This window comes from Portunus trituberculatus, chromosome 18 (genome assembly GCF_017591435.1).
Source record: "Portunus trituberculatus isolate SZX2019 chromosome 18, ASM1759143v1, whole genome shotgun sequence".
Classification (NCBI taxonomy): Eukaryota; Metazoa; Arthropoda; class Malacostraca; order Decapoda; family Portunidae; genus Portunus; species Portunus trituberculatus.
In genome coordinates this window covers 25,298,347-25,307,728 of record NC_059272.1, presented here as the reverse complement: position 1 = coordinate 25,307,728, position 9,382 = coordinate 25,298,347, and positions in this window count along the sequence as shown.

Sequence of the window (9,382 nt, the reverse complement as noted above, 5' to 3'; positions counted from 1 at the left end):
CTTGGTGGTGGTGGTGGTGGTGATGGTGGTGGTGGTGGTGATGATTCCAATCCACCTAGAAAATGGAATGTATGTTTCTTTTTATTAATTTATCTCTTCATATTACTGCAAAAAAAAAAAAAATGTTGCTCTTGGTAATATAACTTTATATCTATTTGGTTTCATTTCTATTGTTTATTTAGTTAGTGTTATGCATGCTTTTGTTGTCTTACTCATTATTTATTCAGATATCTATTCAGTTATTCATCCATCTGGCAGGCATATATCTTTTCATTTGCATTTAACCATTTATTTTATGTACCTGTTGTCCAGAGAGAGAGAGAGAGAGAGAGAGAGAGAGAGAGAGAGAGAGAGAGAATGTTGGAGGGATGAGAGAGTATTGTATTGGATGTAAAGGAAATTCATTCAAACAAATCTGACCTTCCATGAATATTAATCCACCAATCAAAATCCTCATAACGAAAAACACCTCTCTCTCTCTCTCTCTCTCTCTCTCTCTCTCTCTCTCTCTCTCTCTCTCTCTCTCTCTCTCTCTCTCTCTCTCTCTCTCGAATTCAACAAAATTAACCGTGACAGAAAGAGGTGAATGAAATATACCAAGACCATTCATTCTAGAACAAATGGTGAGTGAATCAAAACCTAATGAATTTTTTACTTTTATAAACATATGGAAGTCTTTATTTTCCCTTCAATCCTCCTTCTTCTCGCTTCTCACTCCTCCTCGCCTCTTCTTCTCCTGCTCTTCCTCTTCCTCTTCCTTCCTCCTTCTCTTTCTCTTCTCCTTCTCCTCCAGGAACACCTTCCACCAACATCCAAGGTTCATCAGCGACATTTTCCTTTACTTCGTAGTTAGGTAAAGTGAAAATTAATTTCCCTTCCTAATCGCTCTCTGCAAAATATGCAGATTCGAAAAATGGAAGGATTTTTTTTGAGAAGAGTTTTTATAAGTTGGAAGTTTCTACAAGACTTGATTTTCTCGCCTCAGGATGTTGTTTTAATTTTTGTCTGTTTCTTCAATGTTTTCTGAGGGGAAGGTTTTAGTTTGTGTTGGTTTTATATGCTGGAGTGATAAAAATCTTTTATTAGATACTTTAAATTTAAAATACTCGCAAGACATTTGACTTTTTCAGGACATCAGAAGTGTTAGTTACTTCTTACTTCACTGGAGGAAGTAAAACTACTTCACGTGGGTTACAATGCACATTATTGCTGGACACCGTTACATTACTCATTCCAGACATCTCCAGCAGACATGAGGCTCAAATCCGTCACTTCAAAATATTACTACTTAATTTTGTTTAGCTTTTTCTTATTTTAGCCTCCATCTCGGCTGCAGCCCCAGCAATCCCTGCCTTCTCTATTACCGGCAGGATCCCCGCAGCAGTACACAGGAACGCCACCTGACGTACACAAATGTTAGTAATTTCGTGTGAAGGTCAAACCGTTGAGGCCAGGCTAAATCCTCCCAAAGCCACAGGTCCAGCTACGCGCACACACACACACACACACACACACACACACACACACACACACACTCCATTTCCACCAAAAGGAGATGTAACAACAAGAGATTGAAATTAGAGTATTGTATTAGATGAAGTCTATAAACAAGGGTTTCTGAACCTTTTCCTTGTTAAGAAACCCCTGAATTACCAAACCATCTACCTGAAACCCCAGTAATCTGACATCGAACAGAATATTTATTTAGTGACCGACACTAACTCAATAATCCATGCTATACTGCAAAGGATATTATTTGATTAACCATCTAAGTACCCCTGGAAAAATTCTTGTAAATCCCTGAGGGTTTGTGAGCTGAAGGTTGAGAATCAGTTCCATAAACTGTCACTATATGGAGTTTTAATAATCAAATTACGGTCTACATCCCAACAGGTTTCATGCAGTGTCTCATCTTTGATACTCTTAACGGAGATCAGTAACACATTTTAGGGTTTTCAAAGTCATTTTCACCATTCTAATGACAACTTAACAAAGACACACTTGAATACCTACGCCCTTTGAAAATACTTCTCCCTTTCTGAAATAATAACTTACGTATTTTGATTTGAATGTCATTTATAATACGGGTTGCCTGATACCATAATCTAATACAAGGGCGAGGGTAACACGCCACTCCAGCCTCGCCACTCACGACACCATCAAGTCACGAGTTCATGCAGGCTGAGGAAGCTCCCTGAAACAGATCTATAAGAAATAGGTTCGTTTTTAGTGAGGTCTCGCCGTAGACAGTATTATCCTGCCAACGCCAGATGCCACTACCAGCCAACCAGCGATCCTGCCATCCTCCCCCTCACCCCCCATCACACACAAACCTGTCAGATGCAGTTAACTCTACACTACCCAGACTTAAGAGTATATCATATCATCTTTCAATCTCTCTCTCTCTCTCTCTCTCTCTCTCTCTCTCTCTTTCTTAGCCACACATATCAAACAGGTCTAACCATTCTGACACACACACACACACACACACACACACAAAGAGACTCCTCTCTAAAAAATTACTACAAAACAATCACCAAAATAATGCAACACCACACAAAATCCATTTCTCTTCCACAGGAGAACTCGAACGCAATTTTCCGACACACACACACACACACACACACACACACACACACACACACACAGAGCGGCGGGGAGTCAACTGGGTTTCACCTGCACTGCTTCTGCTGTTGACGAGGAGTAGATAATTAGATAAACCTTCAGAGAAGCTCAATGGCAGGCGAGTGACGAGACGTCACCAACCCCTGCACTCCCTCCCTACCTCCCTCCCTCGCTCAGACACACAAATCTTTATTCAGAAATGCTCTGTTCTCTCACCAAGATTATTTTCAAAGGTGAAATATGATGAACAGTGATCTCAAGAGTGTTTCTCCAGGTAACAATACAGAAGTCGTGTTAACCTGTCACTGAAATCATAATAAAACTCTTGCATGCAGCTGTAAATTCAACTAACGTTTTTGAAAGTACACAGAAGGGAGCCTGAAATTGTGAGGTGGATGGCAGAGGGACTGATGGTAGCGCTGGAGACTACGTACAAAAGATTAGAAAAGGAATAGAAAGGTAAAACAGAAAGCAACAGTTTATCTGGGTTGTCTGTGTGATTATACTACCACTACAGATTGTGAGTTAGAGACAAGGTGAAAGCAAGGTGAAGAGAAAGAACACCACGCATATAAATAAAGTCCTAAAATGTGATAGGAAAGGTAGAAAGGAAAAAATGTTGCTCTAGCTTATAAAGTAAAACGAAATTCAAAATAGGTTTCAGAGGAGGAGGAGGAGGAGGAGGAGGAGGAAGACGAGGAGGAGGAGAAAGAGGATGAAAAGATGGAGAGATATGATACCTGTCAATTATTCTATGAGGTAGCATGTTGAATCAGCCTAAAGCGTTCTAATCTGGAATGTTCGAGGAGAAGGGAATATATGTATGTACTAGTGGACCTAGATAATACTGCTGACTGTTTCCTCTTCCTCCTCTTCCTCCTTCTCTTCCTCCTCCTCCTCGCAGCCGCCAGGAGAGTGGAGAAGGCGCCGCAATTGTATCTGAATATCCAACCAAGTGGACCCACCGGAGGAAGAGGAGGAATAGGAGGAGGAGAAGGAAGAGGAAGAGGAAGAGGAAGAGGAAGAAGAGGAAGAGGATTGGATCTGAGCGCAGTGGAGGAGTATCGCACACCCCATCAATGCATTTGGCGAGCAATATCTTGAGTAATACAAACGCAAAGCGCTGTGTAATGTGTACCAGAAAGAGAGAGAGAGAGAGAGAGAGAGAGAGAGAGAGAGAGAGAGAGAGAGAGAGAGAGAGAGAGAGAGAGAGAGAGAGAGATGCTGATGTCGCTACCAGAAGACAGAGACGATAGTTTAGAGGAGGGCACGTGAGAGAAAGTTATGACGAGGAGGAGGAGGAGGAGGAGGAGGAGGAGGAGGAGGAGGAGGACATCGCCATCAGCTACTAACTATTGCCTTTATTCCAGTATTTCATGAATAAGCAGAATGGGACAAACACAAATGCACCCACAGAGAGAGAGAGAGAGAGAGAGAGAGAGAGAGAGAGAGAGAGAGAGAGAGAGAGAGAGAGAGAGAGAGAGAGAGAGAGAGAGATAAGAGGATGTAGGCGATCTATCTATGAAGGCTAATGCTGCTAGTAAGCCTTAATGACGTTAGTACCTGACTGCCTCCCACGCTAATGCAGTCACAGCGAGGGTCTCAACAAGGTGCCAAGGAGCGATGCAGCCCAGGCCCTTCCTACACCCCTGCCTTGCCCTTGCTTCATCCTGCCTTGGTTCAAATTCAGAAACGTCTTACTCTCTCACCAAGAAATTTTCGAAGCCCACAGAGATGACTAGTCTGGATTTTAAGACAATTTTTCTTTTAATTGACTAGAAATCTTGCCACTCCATCACCAGAACCATAGAAACACCCTTAAACTCCCTCAGTGGTGTGACGCGTTTTCATATTTATTCTGCTTATCATCTGGCGATTTTATAGAGCTTGAGAAACTTATGTGAGAATTAAAATAGTGAAGACTCTGGCCATTAATCTTCTGACCACCATAGACCGTTCCTAATGTAAGCAAAATTGTCTAATCACACTCAAAACTCTTGGTGAAAATGCGTTAAAGTGGTTAAAAGCAGGAGTATCTTCAACTAGACTAGAGCCTATGGAAAGCAGCGAAAGCGAAAGAGCGAAGAGTTTCAGAATAAGAACTCCTTTGCCATGCACCAGCTTTCTACATCCCTACATTGCTTTTTTATGTTCACTCCATCTTTCACATTTCATTTCATCACTTTCTCTAAATATCCTGAATGGAGGCAGGAAGCATTTAGGAAGGTATCTGAGAGACTCCTTACACTCGATGGCAAACAGAAATAAAGCCTTTAAAAACCTAATCTTTATATCACAGTGACCTATTGTACATTAAACTAATATTATCACTATAAAGAAAGTAAAGAGAAAAAAGGTCTGTTGTTGCTTCCTAATTTTCATATTCCTCCTCCTCCTCCTCCTCCTCCTCCTCCTCCTCCTCTTCATGTGTCTGGACCTTCTATTACCTTCAGTTATTATCAACAAGACGTGATTAAAGGCGCTCCAAACAAGACAGGGAAGGAGAGAAGGGTGCGGACATGGGAGGGGTGTCAGGGAATGGGAAGGGCAGGCAGGGGATGAGGAGCAGTGATGGCTACGATGATAAAGAAAAGGAGGAGGAGGAGGAGGAGGAGCGGCAGATAGTGAATGGGAAGGAGAGATGTGGATGGCTTTCTCAGTTTCCTTCTCTTTTGTCTTCGTTATTCTCTCTCTCTCTCTCTCTCTCTCTCTCTCTCTCTCTCTCTCTCTCTCTCTCTCTCTCTCTCTCTCTCTCTCTCGCCTTTATATACTGTGATGTGATATTAGAAAAAAAGTATGAATAATGTGATGATGAATTAAATGAAGGAAGAGGAAGAGGAGGACGACGAGGAGGAGGAGGAGGAGGAGGAGGAGGAGGAGGAGGAGGAGGAGGAGGAGGAGGAGGAGGAGGAGGAGGCTTTTCTCCTATCTTACAAGCAGCCTCTTTAGCGGTCAAACTTTGCCGACCTATTAAAAACAAATTGATTTAACAAGAAACTTCGTCTGTGGCCTTTGTAGAGAGAGAGAGAGAGAGAGAGAGAGAGAGAGAGAGAGAGAGAGAGAGAGAGAGAGAGAGAGAGAACCAATAAAGTCACTCATGCCCTTGAAAATTATTTACATCGGAAATTAAACGGTAGTACTCGTACATGGTGACTAAGCTTTCAGACTCTTTCTCCTCCTCTTCCTTCTGCTTCTTCTTCGTCTTCTTCTCCTCCTCCTCCTCCTCCTCCTCCTCCTCCTCCTCCTCCTCCTCCTCCTCCTCCTCCTCCTCCTCCTAATCCTCTTCCTAATCCTCTTCCTAATCCTCCTCTTCTTCATCCAAATATTGAAATTGTCGCATTACTAGCAACTATTATATCCTGACAAGTGACAAACATGCTTTCTCTCTCTCTCTCTCTCTCTCTCTCTCTCTCTCACTGTAAACTATGAGAATGAGCTGCTTCCGGGAATGTATACATGCTGAGTGCACCATTTTGCGTAGGGAAATCCGACTAATGGCATGCCCCTTCCTCTGTGTGTCTGTAATACTTAGATCCATAGAGATAATCCAATGAAAATAGATGACAAGAAGAAAACAGAAGATGAACTGAGTATGGCAGATAATGGGAAGCAAACCGATAGAAGGTAAGGAGAAGGAGAACGAGGACGAGGATGAGGACGACGAGGAGGAAGAGGACATTACAAGGACGCCATGACACAAAGCAAGGCACCAGTTTAATCTACAGTTTAATAATGCTTCGAGAACGAGAGTTTCTGCGCCGTGACACTGCAATAATACGGCAATGCAATATCGCAGTAGAGAGGACAGTGTCTATTGCGTATCGTTACTCATGCAAAAGCTGGCAGGGAACGGGGAAGAGGGAGGGAGGATCGCGTGAAGGAAAGAAAAGGTTTAAGCGATTATTTCATCCATGTCTCCATTCACTTACAAACTCAAAAATCAAAACGCATATTTCTCACCACTTAGCTCCGTTTGTTTCTCTGTCTGTCTGTCTGTCAGTCTGCCTGTTGCATCTGACACACTGAAGCGTAAAACGATGGAAGAAAAATATGTACCAGCACTAGAGAAAAGTAAGCGTGTGTGGTTACAGAAACAACACGGAAAAGGGAAATGGAGATCATGTCAACTCAAGTGAGAGGTCAAGGGGAGATAGAAACGTGCAGGTACGAGTATAGGAGGGAAAGGAAATAAGGGAAGTGTTGGAAGTATTTGAAACGTTGGTGTACATTGAGGGGGAGGAAAGAGTGATTAAAGGCGGTACACAGACGGAGGAGGAGGAGGAGGAGGAGGAGGAGGAGGAGGAGGAGGAGGAGGAGGAGGAGGAGGAGGAGGAGGAGGAGGAGAAGAGGAGAAGAGGAGAAGAAGAAGAAGAAGAAGAAGAAGAAGAAGAAGAAGAAGAAGAAGAAGAAGAAGAAGAAGAAGAAGAAGAAGAAGAAGAAGAAGAAGAAGAAGAAGAAGAAGAAGAAGAAGAAGAAGAAGAAGAAGAAGAAGAAGAAGAAGAAGAAGAAGAAGAAGAAGAAGAAGAAGAAGAAGAAGAAGAAGAAGAAGAAGAACAAGAAGAACAAGAACAAGAACAAGAACAAGAACAAGAACAAGAAGAACAAGAACAAGAAGAACAAGAAGGAGAAGAAGAATAAGAGGAGGAGGAGGAGGAGGAAGAAGAGGAGAAGAAAAAAGAGAGGAAAGAGCATATCCTTGCATGTTGGACAAAAGGAGAGGAAATAATAAAAAAATGAGAGAAAATAGAAGTATGGAAGAGGAAGGAAAAAGAAATGGAGATAATAGATAAATAAGACATATAAGAAAAGAAGATAGAAAATAATATACATTATGAGATATCAAGACATTTGCTCCCTAATTTGGCTAACTCTTTACTTAACTTTGAGGGAACCAACACTCAAATGGGCCTTTTCTTTTTTAATATTGTGCTGGCCTTCTCTCCTGCATAAGAGAGTAAAAGTATTGTACTGTAAAAGAGGCTAAGGAATTCACACACAGCAGGACGCAAACATCATATACTGCTACACAACACAGTGCAACACAGCAAAACACAAACACAAACAGACAGAAGTAACATAAAAACAAACATTACTCTCTTAACTGTGTCACGGAAGAAGACAACATTATGACACACACACACACACACACACACACACACACACACACACACACACACACACACACACACACAATTAGCCAACAGAAGCAGGAACACGAAAAAAAGAAAAATAATACAACACAACAACAATCTCTACAACAAAACCCAAGTCTTTAGATATACAACGCAACACAGCACAACAAAGCAATAACAGGCAGATAGAGAAAAGAAAAAATCCCGTCCTCTCACAGTTAATACATAAATGACAATAGAACACAACACAAAGCAACAAAATACAACGCAACACAACACAACAAACGCAACAACAACACGGGCAAGGAACAAGCAGTGAAACAAAGCCTCTCTATCTCTCTTTCTCTCTCTCTCTCTCTCTCTCTCTCTCTCTCTCTCTCTCTCTCTCTCCATTTCATTCCCCTCTTTTTTTCACCCTTTGCACGCGAGGGAAGAGTAACATGACAGGAAGGCTGGAGAGGGAGTGAATGGATGAATAAATGAACTCCAGCAAACTCTCTTCCTCTCACTTCTCTATCTTTCATTCATCGACGTTTACATAGAAAGTGATAGCATAAGTGAAGGAATGAATGATAGAAGTACATCATTCCCTCCTTCCTTCCTTCCTTCCTTCCTTCCTTCCTTCCTTTTCCTTTCCTCAGTTCATTCATTCATTGAGGTTTGGAGGTTAATTGGGAAGGAAATGAAGGAGTGGTAAGGAATATTTGTTTACATTATGAGTTTTCCTTCATTCCTTTACACTGAAGCATAAAAGGACGAGAAAAGACGAAGAATGGTAAAGGAATGGAAGGAAATGAATCAAAGAAAGAGTAAATATGAACACTGCAAAATTCATTCTAATATCAACTGTTGTGCATTAATACTTCAAAACCGAGTGGAGATTCTTCGAATTGTGTGTGTGTGTGTGTGTGTGTGTGTGTGTGTGTGTGTGTGTGTGTGTGTGTGTGTGTGTGTGTGTGTGTGTGTGTGTGTGTGTGTGTGTGTGTGTGTGTGTGTGTGTGTGTGTGTGTGTGTGTCTCTCTCTCTCTCTCTCTCTCTCTCTCTCTCTCTCTCTCTCTCTCTCTCTCTCTCTCACTTAAACAAGTTCACATATATGATAACATATTCTAAAAAATCTCAAAGGTACGCTGTTGAGTGCCACTATCTTGACGGAATAACGATACAAAAAATAATTTACAATAATCATATTTATAATTATACTTGAGATCTAAGGTGACTAGACTACAGTTTATCCACAGAGTTACACATATCCTTTTACTCTTCACGTTTCAGTGTTCAATGCACGCGAGTATCTCCACTCCTGGGCTGCCAGTTTGACACTGTGTTCCACATCCGTCCGATGAATGGCACTTTGATGTTGGCTGGCATGGGAGTGTGGCACCTCCACTGTGACACCACTAGTGAGCCCCGTTCTCGTGCTTCGCGTAGTGACTCTTGAAGGCTGACGTAATCCAGCTAGGTGTGGCAACTTCTGTACCTGAGCCGCAACCACGTACCTGCGGTGTTTCTCTCTCTCTCTCTCTCTCTCTCTCTCTCTCTCTCTCTCTCTCTCTCTCTCTCTCTCTCTCTCTCTCTCTCTCTGTCTCCTAGCAAGACCCACGCAGTACGTCCTCTAATTAATGCAT